The sequence below is a fragment of the Panthera leo genome, chromosome D3 (genome assembly GCF_018350215.1).
Source record: "Panthera leo isolate Ple1 chromosome D3, P.leo_Ple1_pat1.1, whole genome shotgun sequence".
Classification (NCBI taxonomy): Eukaryota; Metazoa; Chordata; class Mammalia; order Carnivora; family Felidae; genus Panthera; species Panthera leo.
In genome coordinates, this window is record NC_056690.1 from 25,848,534 (window position 1) to 25,869,100 (window position 20,567).

The window sequence follows — 20,567 nt, forward strand, 5'->3', positions numbered from 1 at the left end:
CTCTGTGGTTTTGCTGAGCTTCAAAGTTGAGGCACCACCTGACTCCGAAGGTCTTTGCCCTCTGAGGCGTGCCCTCCCACTCCCTCCCATCCTCAGTCTCCCCGCCTCCACCCTCTAATGTGACCAGCATCTTCTATTAGAAGACAGGTTCTCTTGTCTTGGACTAGAAGATTCCGGGGCAGGAATCTGTAGATGCAGGTGTTTGCCCTGTCTCACTGCTAGAAGCTGCAGTGTTGGGCAAAATGCTTCCATTCCCCGGGACTCATTCTGCCCGTCCCTACGAGGGCAGCTCGACTGTCCGAACAGGCCCAAGACTCTGACGCTGGCATTCCATGGTTCCCAACTCCCACGATTCTCCAAGATTCTGTAGTTTATCTCCGAACAGCCGTGACTCTCTGATTCCCAAGCCAAGCCACACAGATTGCCGTCCTCGGTTCCTAAGGTCCGTGGGTGAAGCTCTGACACTCCACTCGGTGGAGTCACAAGAGCCGACTGTGAGACCTCGCGGACAGCAAGACGCGCGATTCGGCGAGAAAGAGAAAGAAAGAGGAACACGCTCCCCATTCAGATATGACCCAAGCTGCTCTCTGATCACTCAGAACTTGTATTTCACGCTTCTTGAGAGAACTATTTTGGGCGTAACAGGTGTTTTGTTTTGTTTTCCGTGTGCCAATCCTGTGAGTCCTACAAAAGGTGAACATAACAGAAATCCACTGGTTTAAGGAGTGACAAAGCTGACGCGTGTTCGTAATCTAGATTTTCCAGGCTGCTGTAACTCAGAGGTGTCGAAGCCCTGATTTTCTCACAGGTGTTCTACGAAAACAGGGTGCGTGGTAGCCGTGCGGTGACGCGAGCTGACGCTCGGCAAAACCGAGCAAATCGGCAAAAACGAGGCAGGCAGCGCCCCAGTAATTTATTCTATGCCTGACTTGCCGCTGTGTCCGTATATTATTTAGCTTTCGTTAACAAGCTCCTGAATCCACACACCACGTGATAAAAAGCCGGAACAAACGCAAAGGATGAGTGAGCCCAAGACAAGGCCACGTAAAAAGGTGGAAAGGGAGGATGACATTTAAGACTGACCGACCTGTTGTTTCTGCCGTGGGTCCTACTTCCAACGAAACGTGAGCTTTTCACCACCTGAAACAGAATTTCAGAGCTGAAAGAGAAGTCACTGTTTTTTTGTTTTTTTGGGTTTTTTTTTGCCTCGAAATGGAAACTTAGAGCGTTCGACTTTTTCAGGTGCTCACCAGAAGCACTGATGATGGGCACCATGCTGGAGGCCACCAGTGGAGCCGGACCTGGTCATGTGGCTGTCGTGCCCACAGCTTTTTTGGGGGGCTTCCCGGGGCCGGTTTGGACTCTGTGGGAGTTTGGCCCTAAATGCTGGCTTCCAAACGCAGTGCACGCTGGGATGTCATCCTGTTTCACTATTAGATCCCAGCTCATGAATCTCTGAGTCACAGGCCTTTGGGAAGACAAAGCACCTTGGTTATGGAACGCTATCTCCCGTCCACAGCAACAGGAGGCAAACCACCATCTTTGGGGCATCAGGGCACAATCAGCAGTGTGTGTGGGCGTGAGGGGCGGGGTGAGGGGGTGGAAGGGCCACCCGGGGCTGTGATCCCTTGCGTGCCGGCACCCGATGCTGATGGACGCACAGCAACCGAGTTTTGGGAAAGGTTCATTGTGCCAGGGTGTCCCAAGAAGCTTCCAGAGAGGTGAGCATCTCTTTAGAGCCTCGTTGCCATGACAGCCAGTCGCCTGGATCCGATCCCTAAGGTCAGAGTGTTTTATGAAGCTTGGGTACCGAGCTAGGAGTGCTACGCATCCTTCCAGCAGGAGGAGAAAGCCTAGCTCCCTATCCACTGTGGGGCACCTCCTGCCACCACCGTCCTGAGCCTGCATCTCAGCTCTGACATTTACAAGCCGTGGCCTGCGGTCAAGACAAATGACCTGGTAGAGCCTCTGATTCTTCATCTGTAAAATGGGAGTGATGAGGTTGTTTGTTAGGAGGAGTAAAGGATCAACTTGAATAGGATACATACAAGGAGCTTAAAGCACAGCATTTCCCCTAATCATCATCAGTATCACCTTCTCAGATGTTGGAGCTGGAAAGAGTTTGAGAATCAACATTTTTTTTAAGTTTATTTAGAGGGGGGAGGGGCAGAGAGAGAGAGAGAGAGAGGGAGAATCCTAAGCAAGATGTGCACCGTCAGCCCAAGAACCATGAGATCGTGACCTGAGCCAAAGTGGGCTGCTTAACCGACAGAGCCACCCAGGCGCCCCTGGAATCAATGTGTTTTATGCCACATTTATTCTTCCTGCTTCTGACAAGTATTGGCTGAGGGCCTCCTAAGTGCCAGGCTTCATCTAGGTGCTGGGGAAACAGGTGGGGCCTCAGCCACCACCTGGAGGAGCAGACGGGAGGAGAGCTGTCATTTGGTTTCAAAGCCACATCAAATTCCTGGGCTGCATGGTCCAGTGTCCGTCTCATCAGGATCTCCTGGGGGTCAGGTAGGCTTCCTCAAGGAGGGGCAGCTAGCTTGAGATTTGAAGGGGTTCACCAAGTTGGAGGACCAAGAGGAGAAGGTCCAACCTAGAAACCAGAAGATCATCTGGTCCCCTTCTTCAGCCCCACGACTGAGATCTGCCAATCCTGTCTTCCAGATATCTCTGGAACCCGAACATCCCCTCCCTGTCTCTGGTCCCACCCTGGGTTGGCCACCTCCCCTGGAGTATTTCAACAGCCTTCAACCTGCCTTCCCTGCCTGTCATCCTCCACAGAGCAGTCAGAGGACCTCTGCAGAAAGCAAAATCAACCATGTCCTTCCCCTGCGGAACACCTTCCTGTCTTTCCATTGCTGCCGGGTGAGGTCCTGACTCCTTCCCACATTCAGCAAAGCCCTGCAGCATCCAGCCCCTGCAGACCCCTCTGATCTCCTGTCTCCCCGCCTCTCCCCACATCTGGTCCACCGCATTTCACGCAAGCCTGCATCTGGAAAGTGCTTCCTGCTGGACCTTTGTACCTGCTGGTCTCTGTGGTTGGCACACTCTTCCGTAGACCTTTACCATGTTTCAGGCCTCAGTGTAAACACTCCTGGTCTTCCCTGCCGGGGCCAGGTTAATCCCCTCTGTCCTTCCCAATTAGAGGTGCCCACTGTATCGTGACTGCATATTGAAGGGTCTGGTTTCCCAAGTGGATGCAGGGTCCTTGTCCTCCTGTTAACTGCTGAATCCCAGTGCCCGAAACAGGGCGCTCAGGAGATGCTGTTGCTGGCCAGAATGTTATTAAACAGATGGTCCCCATTCAGATCTCTTCCCTTGATCTCCAGTTCTCTGCCCACAAAGGGGGCGTTATAAAACACCCAGCAGAGTTACTATGCAGCTAATCACACAAATCCTCTAATATGTGCACAAGAAACACTATATGATATCGTTCTTAAATAACAGTCAGCTTCACGGAGACAGGGGATTTCATATCGTCAGTCCCAATACTTTCTACATGGTAGGCACTATTTATTGGACACGTGAATGAATTAATGAAGAGCTATGAATGAACGCATGGGCAAATTACCTCTTTTCTGTAGGCCTTGGTGCTGTTATCTGTAAAATGGGGGTGACAATACACCTATCACAGGATACTAAGCATCAGCACAGGGCCGGACACAGGGCTCAAACCCGTGAGCTGTGAGATCATGACCTGAGCTGAAGTGGGATTGCTTAACCAGCTGAGCCACGCCGGCGCCCCAACAGAAATTCATTTTAAATAGGCCCTATATACAGATGGTTAAAAACAACAACAACAAAGAACAAAGGTCCACGATGAATGGTAAGCCGCATCCCTTCCTTCCCTTTCCTTCAGTGAGTATGCATATAATGCAGAGATAGATCTGTTACACACCCATTTTACAGATGAAGAAACAGGCACAGAGAGGTTATATATCTTAGATGGAGCTGAGTCCCACCAGCCTAGAGTTTTATTTTACTCATCTACGCCAGCGTTTCTCAAGCTCAGCACAGCTGACATCTTAGGCTGGGGGTGGGTGGGTTGGGGACGGGGCTGTCCCGTGTTATTGCAGAATGTTTAGCAGCGCCTCAGGCCTCTACCCACCAGACACCAGTACGACACCCCCATCCCCCAGTTGTGACAACCAAAAATGTCTTCAGATATTGTCAAATGTCCTTGCGGTGGGGGCAGGGCAAAGTCGCCCCCTTCTTGAGAACCCCTGACGCCTATGAATACGTATGATAGCCCCTCTCTCTTTTTCCCTTGTGTCACACACACCGGAGCATAAGTGCCCTCTGTTCAGGGCGTAGTCTTCTCTCACACCACTTCTCCGCGACCATTCCACCCTGCTGCTTACAGACAGAAGGGTACGCCTCTGAAACAGAGCTGTCCTGGCAGGAAGAGTGGTGAGCTGCCCGTCCTGGGGGTAAGCCAGCACGCAGACGAGGACTTCCGGGGCGGGGTCGGCTCCCGGGGCCGCCCCGCCCCACCGCGCGGTCCGGAGGCGGACCGCAGGGGCGGCGAGCGGCCGTGGGCGGGGCCGCGCCCCGTCCCCGCCTCCACGCAACGTCACGGCGCCGCGGCCCCGCCCCCGCGCGCGGGTGCCTCCCCCTCCCCCGGCCGGGGTGGCTGGCCAGCCCAGAGTCGCTGGGCGCGCGGGGTCGCCTCGCAGCGCCTCGGCACGGTAGGTGGCCCTGGGGCGGCGCGTGGGGCCCCGGGCCGCAGCCGCCGGCAGGGGGCCGCCTGCGGGTCGGCCTCGGGCTCCGGGGAGCCCTCGGCCCGGGCGGCTTCTTCCCGGGCCCGGCGCGGCTGCTGGGGCTCCGGGGCTGGGAGCTGGGCGGGAGGCGGCGCGCGCGGCCGGTTCGAGGATCCGCAGGCGCCGGGCGTCCGGAGCGATGTCCGCGGGGTGCGGCAGAGCCTCGGCCCCCGGCCCGCGCTTCCCGCCTCGGACCCAGCGCCCGGGCGGCGCTCGGCGTCCGTGTGTGTGTGTGTGTGTGTGTGTGTGTGTGTGTGTGTGTTGGGGGTGGGGGGAAAGCGGCGTGTGACCGCCGTCGGGGTCCCCGACCCCTCCTCGCCTTGCGGGGACCCCCGGGAGGGCGCGTGGAAGTTAACTTGCAACGCCGTGCAGTTGCGAGGTGTGTCCAGAGTGGAGGCGTCGGGGGGCGGAAATCGTTGGTTGGGGAGGGCGCCGCCGAGAGCTTGGGGTCCGCGAAGCCCTCGTGAACTTGAGGGTCCCCCGCGAAATTCGGCCAGAACACCCCACCGCCCGGCAGCCTCCCCCTCGCAGTGTGAGCTGGAGGCGAGGTGCCAGATAAAGCTGGGACTGGGAGTGGCCGCGAGGGAAGAGGGGTTTGGTCACTGAGGCTGGACCTGGCAGAGTCGTTATTATTAAATGTGGGACAGAGGTCAGGTCTGGCTTTCCCACTCAAACGCACATCCCCTCGGGAGGAAGGGTGGGAGCCATCCGATGGAGTGCAGTTGTTACAAGGCACTGTGCTTATCACTTGGGGAAACTGAGGCTCAGAAAGGCATGTGCCCACGGCCCCAGTAACCTACTAGGGCCCCCGGGTAGGACGTGGCAGAGCTGAAACCTACCCTCAGGCCTCCTGACTTCATGTGTCATGTCGGGATGTTGGGGAGGGGAGCTGGCAAACTCCTACTCATCCTTCAGAAGCTTCAGGCAGCACCCTATCCTGGGGTGCCTAGCAGTCCCCAGGCATTGTGGGGGGTTCCTGTTTTGAAATCCACTGAGGTAACTTGCTCTTTCTTTCACTTACCAACCTCCTTGTAGGTCTGTGTCCCGTACTGGGCTGTGCACACCTCTCCCTACACCCCATCTCCTATCTTTTCCTTCAGCTAGGTGGCCTGATGGTTAGGCCAGGCCTCTGGAGTTAGGCAGATCTCAGTGTGACTCATCCTGGCTTAGTAGTGAGGTAGCCTGCTCGAGTCATTCTTCCTTATCCAGCCTCAGTTTCCATGACTGTGAAATTGGGTTTTTTGAGTCATTCATGAACCATTTTTACCTTACTGAATCCTAATTGTATTATTGTATTATTTACCCAGCGTATGTGCTTATATCACTGTTCTTCCAAATCGCATATGATCTCTTTACAGCAGCTTTACTGAGATACAATTCAGATTTTAAAGCATTCAGTTCACTGGTTTTTAGGATATTCGCAGAGATGTGCAACCACGACTACTACCTAATTCTAGAACATTTTCATCACCCAAAAAGAAACCTTGGACCCATCGGCAATCACCGCTCAATCCCTCCTTCCCCAGCCCCTGGCAACCACTCATCTGTTTTCCCTCTCTGGATTTCCCTGTGCTGGACATTTTATGCAAATTTTATGTAAATGGAGTCACGCACAACGTGGCCTTTTGTGACTGGTGCTTTTCACTTAGAATGAGCCCGAGTTTTGTCCATGTGGTAGCATGTAGGGGTTCTGTGTTCCTTTTTTTTTTTTTTTTTTTTTTAATTTTTTTGCTATTTCATGACTTTCTGTTTTTAGGTTTTTAATTCCAATATAGTTAACGTGCAGTGTCTTATTAGTTTCAGGTGTAGTATTTGATCACCTTTTAAGGGCTGAATACTATTCCACTGTGGATATACTCTATGTTTCCACTTGGCAGCTAATGGACGTTTGCTTTCTGTCCACTTTTTGGGTGTCGTGAATAATGCTGCTGTGAACATTTGTGTACAAGTCTGTGCAGGCACATGATGTTTTCAGTGCTCTCGGGTATATCCCGAGGAGTGGAATTGCTGGGTTGCACGGTAATTCTAAACCTTTTGAAGAAGGGCCAGTTTTGCAAAGCAGCTGCCCCATTTTACAATCCCACAGGCAGCCGATGAAGGTGTGGATAATCTGGACTAAATACAGTCTCCGAAGCCATCCTAATCTTTGAAATCACTGGCTTTGATGTGCTCATTATAAATTATATTCCAATACTCGTGGAATTAAATGCCTCATTAGCAGAATGAGGAGTGTTCTGTGGGTCACGAGGAACAGCTCCGGGACCATCAGGAAACTGGTGACGAAGCCCAGCCAGCGCTTAGCCGAGGTATGTGTGCGTTTACATCGCTTCGGTAATAGTGACATAACTTGCTGAAGGCATCCTGCTGGGCCCTGTGTGGGACCGGGGGCAGTGGGGAGCCCGGGAGCTCATGGTACCCACCCCAGACCTGGGGCTGCCTATTAGGAACCTGCACACAGTGGAAAGAACTGCTCAGACCTTCCCACCCCAGGCCAACAGGACATCCCATCACAGCAAAGACCCACAGAGGCCGGGGGAAGGCTTGTCCCTCAATTGAGAAAGGGAGTCTGGTCCTGCCCGTGCTCCCCCCCCCGGCCCCCCATAATCATTCTGAAGGTGCCCTCCCCTGGTGGCCATGTGAGGTGGGCCATCTGAGTGGCCTCAGTGAGCCACTCCTTACTTTTAAGAGATGCTCCCTGCCAGGCCTGCAACCGGCAGTCCTGAGTAGGGCAGTCGCCCTACTCGTGCCCCTCGGGACGCACAGACATCCCGTCCCTCCTCTTGGCATTGCCCCTGTGCCTGGGACCCCCACCTCTTCCCTCACGCTCTCTGGCTTCTGTGAGGTGAAGCTGCCCAGGTCAGAGCATGACGTTTTCATGGAGGAACCAAGTTTCTCGACGGTGATCGGGTCTTCCTGATGTTCTTAAACCTGTCGTCTGCTGGCTCTGGAACTTAAGCCAGCATTCATCTGTGCGTTCTGGGCTCCCAACAAGCAGCCTTGTCCTACCCGGGCATCTGCCGTTTGGGAGGGCCATTGCGATGGGCCTCTGGCCGCTGTATCCAGCCCCAGCCCCAGCCCCTCCTGCCTTTATTCATTTGTGCATACTTCCCTCTCCTCGCCCTTTTAAAATCAAGCATTCCTGCATAGCCTGGGGAAACATGGGCCTAGGCATGCATGGGCCTCAGTGTATCCTGCTGGGCAGTGGGTGTAGACCCAGCCACAACTTAGATGTAGTGCCACCTTGGGACTGGTAAAGCCATCCAAGTGTGTTATCGACATGACTTTGTGAATCGATTTGCAGTAAGAGAGGTGGGTCAGAAGTGGCTGGTGTGAGTGATCTGAAAGCCCGGGTATGGCCCAGCTGGCTCTGGTTTGCCACGCGGCACTGCAGAAACCTGTCTGGGTAACAGCAGCTCCTGGCCTCCCCACCTGCCACCTGTTCCTGCCATCTGCAAGGTCCCCTTGCCCTCTGCAGCCACATGTTCACCCTGTCTGGGGCCGCTCAGGAGACAGTTTTGAGATCCTGCCCCCTCCCATGCCCCTTCTCTGGTCTCCTCCACCCCGGGTTGTGGCCTGAGGAGGATTCGTGGGAATGATTCCTTGAGAACAGCCCACGAGCTGGGCCAAGCCCTCGAAATCCTAGGGGAAGCGCCTATATGCCCAGGGGAGCGTCTGGGGCTGCTGCCTAGGGAGGAGTTTCATGTAATCCTGTGTGCTCAGCTGGTGGGAGGCAAGGCAGGGCAGCAGTCCCGTCTGCCAAGTGCATTCTTGCATCAACCAGACTTTCGACCAGGTTCCGGTGGCCAGCAGGCAGGCCGAGTGGTAGCATGCATGATGGAGGGCTCGGGCTTGCGTTAGAATCTGGTTATTCCACTTCGTGGCTGCATGTCTGGGTTTACTGGCTGCCTTCCCCATGCTTCAGTTTCCTTGTCTGCAGAATAGAGGTGCAGCGAGGACCCACCTCCTGGTTTGGACCAGAGGAGACCGGTGGGGGGGTGGGGCATAAAGTGCATACCTTGGTACAAGGCAAAATGTGAGGGCTCAGGGTCAGACAGGCTGGAGTCTGGAGCATGTCCCTTTGGACGCCTCAGCTTCCCCATCTGTCAAAAAGCAATAATTATAACTGATATCAGTAGAGCTCACCAGGCACGAGGCACTTTATGTGCATCAATCAGATTTGATTCTCCCACTGGCTATATGAAATGGACAAGCCAAGGGGCGCCTAGGTGGCTCAGTCGGTTGAGCATCTGACTCTTGATTTTGGCTCAGGTCACGATCCAGGGTCATGAGATCAAGCCCCATGCCCCTGTGCACATGCCTATGTGTGTGCTCTCTCTCTCTCTCTCAAGTAAAAAAAAAAAAAAAAAAAAAAAAAAAAAAAAATTGAAATTAAAAAAATAAAAGGACAAGCTGAGGCACAGAGAGGTGAACCAATTTGGATAAGATCCCTCAGCTAGGAAGTGGGAGAGACAGGATTTTAATCCTGAGTCTGTACTCTTAATTATCATCTCCACTTAAAAAAAAATTTTTTTGTAATGTTTATTTAGTTTTGAGACAGAGAGAGACAGAGCATGAGTGTGTGAGGGGTAGAGAGAGAGAGGGAGACACAGAATCCAAAGCAGGCTCCAGGCTCCGAGCTGTCAGCACAGAGCCCGACACGGGGCTTGAACCCACAGACCATAAGATCCCGACCTGAGCCAAAGTCGGACGCTTAACCAACTGAGCCACCCAGGTGTCCCTCATCTTCACTTTCAATTACCATCTTACCCACTCCTCATACCCTATCTTAATGCCCAACAGATAGAAAACACTAAGAAGATATCAGTTATTATTACTGCATTATATATATTGTTACAAATTACTATGTATTATTATTTAAGTTTTTAAATTTATTTTTGAGAGAGCACGTGCTCCCATAAGAGTAGGGGAGGGCTAGAGAGAATCCCCAGCAGGCTCTGCACTGTCATCACAGAGCCCCATGTGGGGCTTGAACTCACAAACTGTGAGATCATGACCTGAGCCAAAATCAAGAGTCAGACACTTAACCGACCGAGACACCCAGGTGCCCCTACAAATTATTAGGTGTTACTAATACGTATTCATCCCTTTTCCTGCCCATTTGTCCACGCTCCGTCCTGGATGGCAGAACACACAGGGCTCTTGGCTTGTGTAGCCCAGATTCCTACCCCCCAACCCTCACCCCCCACCCCCACTCCCTCCCATTCCCCACGGTCTCTGGAGCAGTTGGGGCTGGGTAGAGGCCTGGAGGCATCTGAGCCCCAGCTTTGCTTCCCAGGTCACTCTGTGACATCGAGTAAGGTGTTTCCCCCCTCCGAGACTCCGTTTCCCCAGCTGTGAAATGGGCAGATTGGGCTGTAACATGCTGGCAGTCGATGCCTGTGACCCACAGGATGGTTTTTGTGTGGCTCCCATGGTGATTCATTTTACATGGAGCCAACATTCAAATATTTTTAGAGAATAATCCAATCTCCCCACTTCTTTTGGGACCTCAGGAGCTTGGGCGAAACCGGAGTGGCCTGAAGCTCCCCCTTAAATGTCCTGGGCTCTCCTGGTCGTCATGGTGCCCACCATTCTCCATCATCACACGCGTGACCTGTCTGGCCCCAAGGGCCCTCTGGCCCGGTGTGGGTCTTTGAAGACACCACGGGCTTGCCTGGGTGTCACTTGAACAGGCAGTTCCCATTGCTTTACAAGCAAAAATGTTCAACCGCTGTGCCCGTGTTTTTCAAGAGTCCTTCCAGCCCTGTTTTTCTAGCACATTGGAGGTTATCCGAGGCCTCCTGTTCTGCCACTGTCGGCCTCAAGGCTCTTAACACGTGGGAGCGTGTCCTCATTCCCCACCCCCTGCGGTGGGGGGGGGCGGGGCGGGAAAGCCCCTGTCTCTGGGCCCCAGGGTCCCACCTTACTGGTTGGGGTTCTCACAGAACCCACGGTGAGATATTTGAGGCCAGCTGAGGTCCCTGTGCTGTGAGCACTGGCGAGCCTATTTCTGCCTGTGTCCCAGCACGTCTACACCACCTGAGTGGCTCGGGGAACACCGTCCCCTACCCTTTCTCCGTCCTCACAGGGTGTCAGGGAAGCATTTGTTATTGATGATTCCATTTCCTGGAAACCGAGGCTCAGGATAGTCGAGTCACTTTCCCGAGGTCACACAGGCCTGATGGGACAGCATCGGGGTTTGAACCCAGACCTGCCCAACTCCAGAGGCCGCCCATGGGGGTCTTTCATCCATCCCATCACTGCACAGATTTCCGCTGAGTGACGCCCCCCCCCCCCCCCCCCCCAACGCATCTGCAGTCACTGCGTCCCTAGCAACTGGCACTGAGCCTGGGTCATTAGAAGCACTCAGTAACTTCCTGGGAAATAGGGACGCGTGGCAGTTTCTCAGCTAGATGCTGGGGTGCAGGATTTAAGAAGCCCCTGGGTGCCCGGAGTTTACCCTCTAGTGGAGGCATCAGACGAGACAAAAAGTAAATCACACCTCCCACCTGAGGTGCCTACCTAGAAAGTTGGCAAATGACAGCCCCTGGGCCCAGTCCAGCCCCCGGCGTGTTTTTGTAAAGTTTTGTTGGAATACAACCACACTCATTTACTTACATTTCCTCTATGGCTGCCTCAGTGCTACCAGGGCGGAGTTTGGTGGTTCCGACAGAGACCCATGTGGTCCACAAAATTGAAAATATTTATTATCAGGCCCTTTGCAGAAAGTCTGGCAAGCCCTGAGCTACTCATCTCTTGGGTCCCTGTAAGTTGTGATATTTTGTAGTTTGGTGGCTGTAAAGTGATAGCAAAAATAATGATTGCCGTTAATATTTGAGTGCCTACTGAGTACTTAGCTCTTTACATGTATGTTTCTTAGCTCAACTCTTACCATAAGGGACTCCAGTACCTTCATTTTATAGGAGAGGAAATTGAGGCTTATAGGAAATTGACGCTCGGTCACTGGCCCCGGAATGTGTGGTCCAGGGAGTAGGTAAGGCCCATTGGAGCCAGGTCGCCTCATTTTTGTTTTGCAGGAGCTCCTGCCTGAAACTCACAGACCTCAGAGGAGGTTTCATTTTGATTTTGACTGTCCGTGGCTATTAGGGTACCTCCACGTCTTGTCCATTCTCCCGTTTAGTCGACAAATAGGGGGCCACCAGGACGGTGGGGGGGGGGGTGGAAATGGCCAACCTGTGAATTCCAGAGGAGGAGGCAGCAGGCCAGAGAGGCCACAAAGGCAGCTAAGTACTTTGGGGGATGGGAGGCAGCCAGGGAAGGCTTCCTGGAGGAGGGGGGGGGGTACAAATTGTGCCAGTAGGAGTTAGCTGGGTAGAGGAGGGCAGGAAATGTGTTTCGGCGGGGAGAGAACCACAGGTGCAAAAATTCAGAGATGTGAGACCCTGTGGCCTGACAGAGTTCGTGGTCCAGCCCTTCCGGATGTTCGTAGGTGCCTTTTGGGGTGGAGTGGGGGTTACCACTGGAGTTCTGCAGGGGTAGAGCCACCACACAACTGTGGCTCCTGGCTCGCACGGTTGGTGGTTAAATGATCTCAGCTCAGGTCATGATCTCACAGTTTGGGGGTTTGAGCCCCCGCATCGATCTTCTGCACTGACGGTGTAGAGCCTGCTTGGATTCTCTCTCCCTCTCTCCCCCGTGCCCTCGCGTGCGCTCGCGCCTCACTCAATAAAAAAAAAAAAAAAAAAAAAAAGAGTGGAGTTACACGAGCAGCCAGTGGCACCCTGGAGAACCTGGGTTCCCCCCTGGAGAATGAGAGTTTTCCTCTCCACGTCTCCCTCTGTCTGCCCTTTGCTGACTTCCAGAAAGAGTCTCCGCGGGGTGCTAACTTCGTTTCTCTCCAGGCTCCTGTTGTTTAACGCTGAGCACACCCCCTGCTGGCCTCCCCAGGCTGGCCTCCCTGGGCGGCAGCCTCCAAGCTAGGAGGCGGAACGATTATTGCTCGCTGTGCATTTATTTTGGCAGCTTCTTTTTAATTAGGGCATGTTTTTCGTTGAAGCCGGTGGGTTCTAGTTCCCTTTGAAAATGTTCTAACAGCATTGAGCTCATTGAACAAAAATATGAAACAGGTGAGAGTAATGTGGAGGGTGGTCCCCAGCAGGTTGGAATTGGGGCAGCCCGACGGGGGGGGGGGGGGGGGGGGGGAGGAGGGGGCGCTAGGCTAGCAAGTGACCTTGCCCTTAAAGTTCTCCGTGAAGCCCCCGGAGCCTTGACTGAGGGGTGGGGAAGGACTCCATTAGTTAACGGGGGTGGGGGGGGCACGCTCTAGGAGCTGAGGTTCCGGTTCCAGCCTGTTACCGCCCCCCCCCCCCCCATCTCGCTCCTTCTCTCTGCGCGTCTGTCTGGGTCTCTATTTTTGTCTCTCCCTGTCTCCTTCCCATCCCTGTTCTCCCTCTGTTCAGATCTCCCCCTGACTGTGTCTCCCCCTTCGCGGTCTCTCTCTATCTCTGGCCGGCTGGCTCTTTCCCATCTGTCTGTCTTCTCCCTCCCCCACCGGCACTACTTCCCCCTCCACACGCGCACCCCCCTCCCCCAGCCCTTCCTTTTTCTCGTTAGAAACTCTCTGCCCCACTTCCTTTGGCTGTGAGTGACATCCTGCCCCAGAACCTTCGGAACCGAACCATCCCGGAGTCCGGGGGACTCAGCGACCACCCGTCTGGAGGCGTGGGAGGTGGTGGTGGTGTGCCACTTCCCCGCAGGGGTGTGGACAGGTGTGGAGGCCCAGGGAGGTCAGGAACCCTGCAGAGGCAGCGGCAGAGGGATTCTGAGCCCGCCCCCTACAGCAGCCCCGCCTCTGGGGCACCTAGTGCAGTGGGGGCGGGGTGGGGGGGGCGGTGCTGGGCAGGCCCTGAGACTGTGGGGTAGGGAGAGGAAGAGGAAGCCCGAGTTGGCAGCGAGGGGGTGGAGTGCGGCTCTGGGTTTGCTTTGGTGTGGGGGCTTAGCAGAGCACTGTCCCCTGCCTCTGGGGACCCCCTGAGCCGGCATACGGCAGGTGGGCAGGTGCGTGGCCCTGCAGGTCATTGCCTTCACCTTTCCTTCTGTCTCAGTGGGTGCGAACTGCCCGCGCAGGCCCCACATTGTGTTCACTCCCCAACCGGGGCACACAGTAAGCCAGCAGTGCACTTTTGTTGCCTAAGAGTTTTGGGCGGGGCAGGGGGTGGGAATAGGTATATAAGAAAATGGGCCCAGCCTCGTCCTTTCCCAGAGGCGGAGAGTGGAGGTTATTTGCTAAGGTCATGGAAACAGATCTGGAGTACAGAACAGGTCTGGGTCCCCAAGGCGGATGCACTGCGGGGAGAGCGTTTAGCTGGTGGGTGCTCAGCTGGCCCTCCGGGGGCGTCATGTGGAAACTCCCTCCTAGGAGGTGGGACACTGGAATTTGAGGCTGGCTCGCCCTCACCCATCTGCTGGGCATCTCTGCTGCCCTCCTCTCCTGCCTCCCTCCCCTCTTGAGCAGGTTTATAGCAGCGTGGCACCTTGAAGCAAGCAGCGGCTTCCCCTGGAAGCCTTGCTCCACACAGCTGGCTGCACCCCATGCCCAGAATCCCCCCATTCAGCAGGTCTGGAAGGGGCCCCAGCGTTTGCATTTCTAATGGGTTCCCAGGTGCTGCCAGTGCCGCTGGTCTGGGAACCCATTTTGGGAACCCCGGTGGTAGAGGGTAAGCATACTCTAAAAACCAAACTGGTGCAAGACCCTACTCCACCACCTACCCTGTGAGCTCATAGGCAAAGACTTTGACCTTCCGGTGCCTCAGTTTCCTCATCTGTACGATGGGGCCGTAACGGCACCATCCTCATAGATTGGTTGTGAGGACCAAATGAGCTAATACATGTAAAGTGCCTAGAACAGCGTCTGGGCACGAAGTAAGCAGTATTTGCGTGTTTGCTACTATGACTGTTCTTGCTATTGTAATTTTTATTACCGTTATCATTTACCCCCCACCTTGACCTTGAGACCGCTGTGTTTTCAGTGACTCCTTGCCATTCCCGGTCCCCAGTGCACTGGTACGCTTCTGGGCCTCCCCTCCCCCTGGGGCCCTTCCCCTACTCTCTACATCTGTTCGGATGCTAGGAATCCTTCTCTGAACTCCTGCCTGACCCTCACCACCTGCTGCCGCATGCTTCCAGAATCCACAGTCCCTTCCTCTTGACCTCCCTGGTCACATGACTTATTTATTCCCCCGATCAAGCTTTTATTTCATTCTGCCCATTATCCGGTTACTGGAGCATCAGTTTCCTGGGCTGACCCCCAAACTCCTCCAAGATGAGACTTCTCGGGGGCTTTGATGGTGCAGAGGAAGTCCCCTGGGAATGTTATTCCCAAAGTACAGCCTTGATGTGTTTCACGCAGGCCGGCCCCGTGGCAGCAGAGGTCAGAGAAGGCTCCCAGGGCTGCGGGGTGGAACACACATCTGGGGTGTGGGATTTCCCTAATGAATAAGAACACGTGGGATTTCCCTAATTAATAATAATCGGCATCTGAAAGTCTCAAGTTCAAATCTAGCTTTACCCATTTAGTGCTATGTGGCCTTTGGTAATTTTCTTAACTATTTGTGTCGTTGGCGGCTTCATTTTAAAACGGTAACCATCGTCCCACTGGTGGGTTTTTGTGAGGATTCAGCCGGGCCTCATTTATGCAGCAAGTACTGAGCACCTTCTGTATGCCAGCCTCTGTGCCAGGTACGAGGGATCCGGCAGCAGGCAAGACAGACTGTCCCTGCCCTTGGGGAGCTGCCAGCTTAGGGGAAAAGCTGAAGAGGAAGGGAAATATGTCAGAGCTCTCCAGAGAATCAGAACCCATAGGACGGGAGAGGAGATTTATCAGAGGAATTGGTTCACCCGGTGAAGGGGGCTGAGACTTCTGCAAGGAAGCTGGAGAGCAGGAAAGCTGGTAGTGAAATCCAGTCTGAGTCTGATGGCCTCAGAACCAGCAGCACAAATGTCCGGGGACAGGACAGGACGGATGGATGGCCCACCTCCGGCAAAAAAAAAAAAAAAAAAGAAAGAAAGAAAATTTGCGTTTCTTCCAGGTCTTTGCTCTATACAAACCCTCAACAGCTTAGGTGAGGCCCACCCGCCTTTGATGATGGCGTCTTCTTTACTGGGCCTACCAATTCAAATGCTAATCCCTTTGGGAAACTACCCTCAAAGACACACTCAGAAATAATGTTTTACCAGCTGTCGGGGCAGTCCTTAGCCCAGTCTGGTTGACACACGAAATTAACCATCACCGAAGAAGTACGTGCATAATACTGTCCTTGTGAGGCCATGCTGGGTAGGAGGTGGCCCATGAGAAGCGCTCTGTGCACCGAAGAGGCCCTAGGTACTTGGTAGGGCCTTTGATTATGTAATTATTATGTAATTGATTGATTATGTAATTATTAGGAGGAGGAGGTGAAAAAGGACAGGAGACGTGGCAGGGAAAAGGAAAAGTGTCAGTAACAATGTGGGGACGGGAAGGTATTTGGTGTCAAAACCATGATATTCGCGGTCGGTGCTTACTGATGCCCTAGTGTGTGCCAGGTAGTTTGCGGAGGGCCTCCCGGGTACAAACTCATCTTGACCTCCAGGGAGGTGCTCTTGTCCCCATTTGACAGAGGAAGGATGTGGGGCATGGCAGTTGGGGAAGTGGAGAAACTGGTCTGGGGAAGTGGAGAAGTGGCGATTTGAAACGGGGTTCTTAGCCCTCCTTCTGGAGGTGAGACTGGTAGGGCTGGAGCCAGATGGGGAGGGCTCAAGTGTTGCCTTGAAGCTGCTGGAGTCCCTGGGGTGGACAGGGTGGGGAGGTCTGCAGCCCATCTCACCTTCCAGTCTGAGCAAGCCAGTGCGGTATGAAGCCGCACAGAAATGGGTGGGAAGCGGGGGGCCCCTCTCTGGCCTCCTTCCGGTGGGGTTGGCCGGTGGGTGGCAGCTTCCTAGTGGGGCTGGGAGTGATGGGCATGGCCAGATGCGTGGTTGGGAGCCCATGTCCTCGAGGGCAAGGACGCCCAGGCGTGTGCCCCTTCATCGAAAGGTGATGATTTATTGCCACCTTTTCCCAGCTCTGCTCTTTGGGGACCTGCTCCACTTGGGACTGGGGACAGAGAGAGCTGAGATGAAGCGGGTAATGAGGACACCAGGGAACTGCATCTGCCTCCAGCCGTTCAGTTCTCAAATCCCTGAATACCTATTGTGAGAAGTAAGCCCACTGACCCCATCGAACGAGGGACGCGGAGGCTTGGAGCACAGTGAAGGAGGCTTTAATCAACGTTCTTGCAAGAGCGGGCGTCTGAGGGACAGGCCCACTGGGGGCAGTTAAAGCAGGCAATTTATCTCCTAGCCTGCAAGTCCCTCCCCTGATCCCTCATTGGCTGAGAACTACAGAGGGTACAGCCTTACGTCGCCATCCCCCATGCCCATAGGCTGATTGGAACAGTCTGATTGCAACAAATGTTGGCGCATGCTCATTGCAAAGCCCGCAAAAATAAGCTGGTGAAACGGAGAGGGGAAGAAGCAGCAGAAGTGAGGTGTCTGAGGGTTTGGGACTCCACCCTAGGGGGTGGGAGGGGTTCGTACACTTTGCAGCAGGTTGTAAACCTCTTGTTAATTAGGCAGCACAGCTTTTATTTGTTTTTTCTGAAAATGAATCCTCTCCCTTACGAATCGCACTTGTGACTTGCCGGTTCCTGAGCAAACAGGTGCACATTTATCTTTTTGTGTGTGGTGTCCTTGAAAGCTCACAGTGATGTGACGCTGGCATCCAGAGCATATGATGATATGATATGGTGGGGAAATGGGGCCTTTTGAGTAAGACGCTTTTGAATTAGAATGCCACCTGCCCGGAACTCAAACTGTGAGACCCTGGGCCAGCCACTTCCCCTCTCTGGGCCTCAGTTTTCTTACCTGTAAAATGGGGATCATAATAATGACCATCTCTTGGGGTGCCAGGAAGATTATAGATAAGGTTGTCTAGTGCCCACTGCACAGAAGTGCTCGGCAATTCGTGGCAATAAGGATTATATTGTTCACCCATTTAACAGATGAAGAAACTGAGGCTCAGAGAAGTTCAAGGAGTCTCCTCACACCTGGTCCTGTGTCTGGCCATGTCCAGGCAAGTCTGCAGATGGAAATACTTTCCAACAGGGTCCAAGGCCTCCTCTAGGGCCCAAACCATTTTTGTGTAGGAAAAGGCTGTTCACTCACTCCGAATCTGGAGTGGCCCTCCCAGGAGGACAGTGAGCTGTGAGGAGGTGCTCCTTCCTCACGGGTTTCAATCTGTTAAGTGTTCTTGTTCTGAACAGCTCTTGGGGCCTTTGAGACCTTTGCTGTTCTGTCTCCTTCATGAGCAGGTGAGGGACGAAACTCTCCTGGTCCTGGGCTGTGTTTGTCCAAGAGGGAAATAGAGGGGCAGGGAAACTAGATGCCCAGGTTGGCGTGGCCACAGAACCAAGCCCGCAAATTGTGTTCTTAAAAACCCCCGCCCACTCCTGGGTGGCTCAGTCGGTTGAGCGTCCGACTCTTGATTTCGGCTCAGGTCGTGATCTCACGGTTGGTGAGTTCGAGCCCCACATCGGGCTCTGTGCTGACAGCACAGATTCTCTCTCTCCCTCTCTCCCCACCCCTCCCCTGCTTGTGCTCTCTCTTTCTCTTTCAAAATAAATAAACTTTAAAAAAAAAAAAAACAAACACCCAAATCCTACTTCTGTCCAGACTCACATGCCCACCGTATCACCAGGATGAAAGTCAAATGCCTCTTGGATGAACCATAAAAAAAAAAAAAGGTGTGGACCTTCTTATCTGGGGACATGACCTTTTGACTGCAGCCCTTGCAAAACCTCCACAGTGAAGAAGTGGAAGGTAATGCAATCAGGAAAAGCCATGAATCACAACCGGGGGGCAGCCAAAGACCTTCTAAGCAAAATATATGGGAACAGCCTGACTTTTGTGTAAAGCAAAATAGACAGGAACAACCTGACTTTTTTGTAAGAGTTGGCTTCCTGTGTGGGAAAACTCTCCATGTGGAAAACTTCTACCTACACCCTTGGGGCAGAAGTTCGAGTGGTTAGCTGGCTCCTGAGTCTCTATGTAAGACTTTGGAAATCAGTTTTGCCTAGGCTTGTCAAAACATTAAAAAAAAAAAATCATTCTGGGGCCTGGGAGAAGACCACTAAGTGGGAAGCACGTAGAGGTCAAAAGAAACGATTAGGTAGGTGTATTTATTGGGTCAGGTAAGGCACATCACCTTCAGGTATGGCTGGATCCAGGTGCTCCACTGTATTAGGACGTGTCTCTTAGATAGACTTTCTTTTGGGGTGGCTTCATTCTCAGGCATGCTGTCCCCAGGAACACTCCCGGGCATACATACCAGTCTTGGCTGTAAGAGAGCCATTTCTCTAGTAATTCTTGAAAATCCTGGGATTGACTCCTCTTCACCTTCCTGCCCATGCCCATCTGTAAATTTCTGTACCCTCGTCGGTCAGCCCTCCATCACTGATCCTGGGCATGGGATCAGCGCCATCCTGGTCCCAAAGACCGATCCCAGGGGGTCAGAGAATGCACGTTTGGTAGGCAGCGGGACAGATAATCCACACCAGTAATGGAGCAGAAAGAAGAGAGAGGCAGAATTTTGGCCCTGGAGGAGAAGGTGAGGGTAGGCACTGCCATCCTTTGGAGCTAGCTGCCGTTTGCCTTTCGCGGATAAGAAAATGAAGCTCAGAGAGGGAGTCATGGCTCCATCTTCTTGCCTAGGCTTCTCAGGCAGGCTCTGCAGGTGGTGACCAGAGATGTCCCCGTACTTCCGGCCCCGCACCCTATTTGCTTAGCTTCCCCAGAAGATCCTGTTGAGGCTCTAGCTGACTTTCACGGACCTGGACTGAGTTACGTACCCGTCCCTGAACTGACACTGTGTCCTGGGACACATGCTCACACCTTGGAGTCGCAGGTAGACTAAGAAGGTGGATAGGAAAATCAGGGGTGCGTGGCGTCTATCAGGTCGATAGACAATCCGTTTGGCTGGCGTGCAGGGTGGTGATCGTGAGGCCCCCACAAGCCATGAGAAGAATTGCATCCTGAGGATATCTGGGAGCCTTGACATGCACACTGTTGGCGAGCAGGGGGGCTGGAGGTGGGGGCCAGGTAGGAGGGGGAGGTATTCACATTGTTGCTGACGGATGCGAGGTGCTTTCTCGTGGCGGTTTTGACTTGCATTTCCCTAATGGTCAGTGACGTTGAGCAGCTTTCCATGTGCTTTTTGGCCATCTGTAGATCTTTGGAGAAATGTCTGCTGAGCTCTCTTGCCCAGTTTCGAATCAGGTGGCTCGGTGCGTGTTGTTAAGTGCTACACGTTCCTCGTATGTTCTGGTTATCGTGACTTGCAAATATTGTCTCCTCTTCTGTGGGTTGGCGTTTTGCTCTTCGGATATCTTTTGATGCACAAAATGTTTTACTCTCCGCGAAGTTCCGGTCGCCTGTTATTTTTTTCTTCTGCTACCTGTGCCTCTGGCGTCACAGCCAAGAAATCGTTGCATGGCTCTGTCTTGAAGGTGAGGTCGGCAGGATTTGCTGCTGGGTCGGGTTGGGGTTGGGAGAGAGAGGGGGGAGTCTTGCTTTGGGCTGCCTTCAAGCCTTTCGGCCTGCGCATAATACGCTGCCACCAAGTGAGGGTAGCGTGCATTTGGGGGGATAACCAGGTGATCAGCTTGGGGCGCCAGCTCAACGCCCAAGTGGCAGTGACAAGGAGACAGTGGTTGCCCGAGTCTGGTGTTGGGGAGGGATTTCTGGATTGGAGGTGATAATCCAGGGGTT

At 53.6% G+C, this 20,567-nt stretch overlaps 1 protein-coding gene and 1 long non-coding RNA gene across 3 annotated transcripts in view; one reads left to right on the forward strand and one right to left on the reverse strand.

The window, feature by feature from the left end:
* Positions 1–615: 615 nt before the first annotated feature.
* Positions 616–4,470, reverse strand: LOC122203018. The gene is made up of 3 exons (XR_006195022.1): positions 4,289–4,470; positions 1,088–1,140; positions 616–684 (listed from the first exon to the last, which is right to left on the reverse strand). It is a non-coding gene; the product is annotated as an uncharacterized LOC122203018 (long non-coding RNA).
* Positions 4,471–4,631: 161 nt separating this feature from the next.
* Positions 4,632–20,567, forward strand: part of TPST2 (tyrosylprotein sulfotransferase 2) — a 51,336-nt gene continuing 35,400 nt past the window's right edge. Inside the window, exons 1-2 of one of the 2 annotated variants that reach the window (XM_042909456.1) lie at positions 4,637–4,694; positions 6,853–7,072. The gene's annotated coding sequence lies outside the window, so the exon portion shown is untranslated. Of the gene's footprint in view, positions 4,695–6,852; positions 7,073–20,567 lie in introns of both variants that reach the window. The other variant, XM_042909457.1, reaches the window with a different exon arrangement.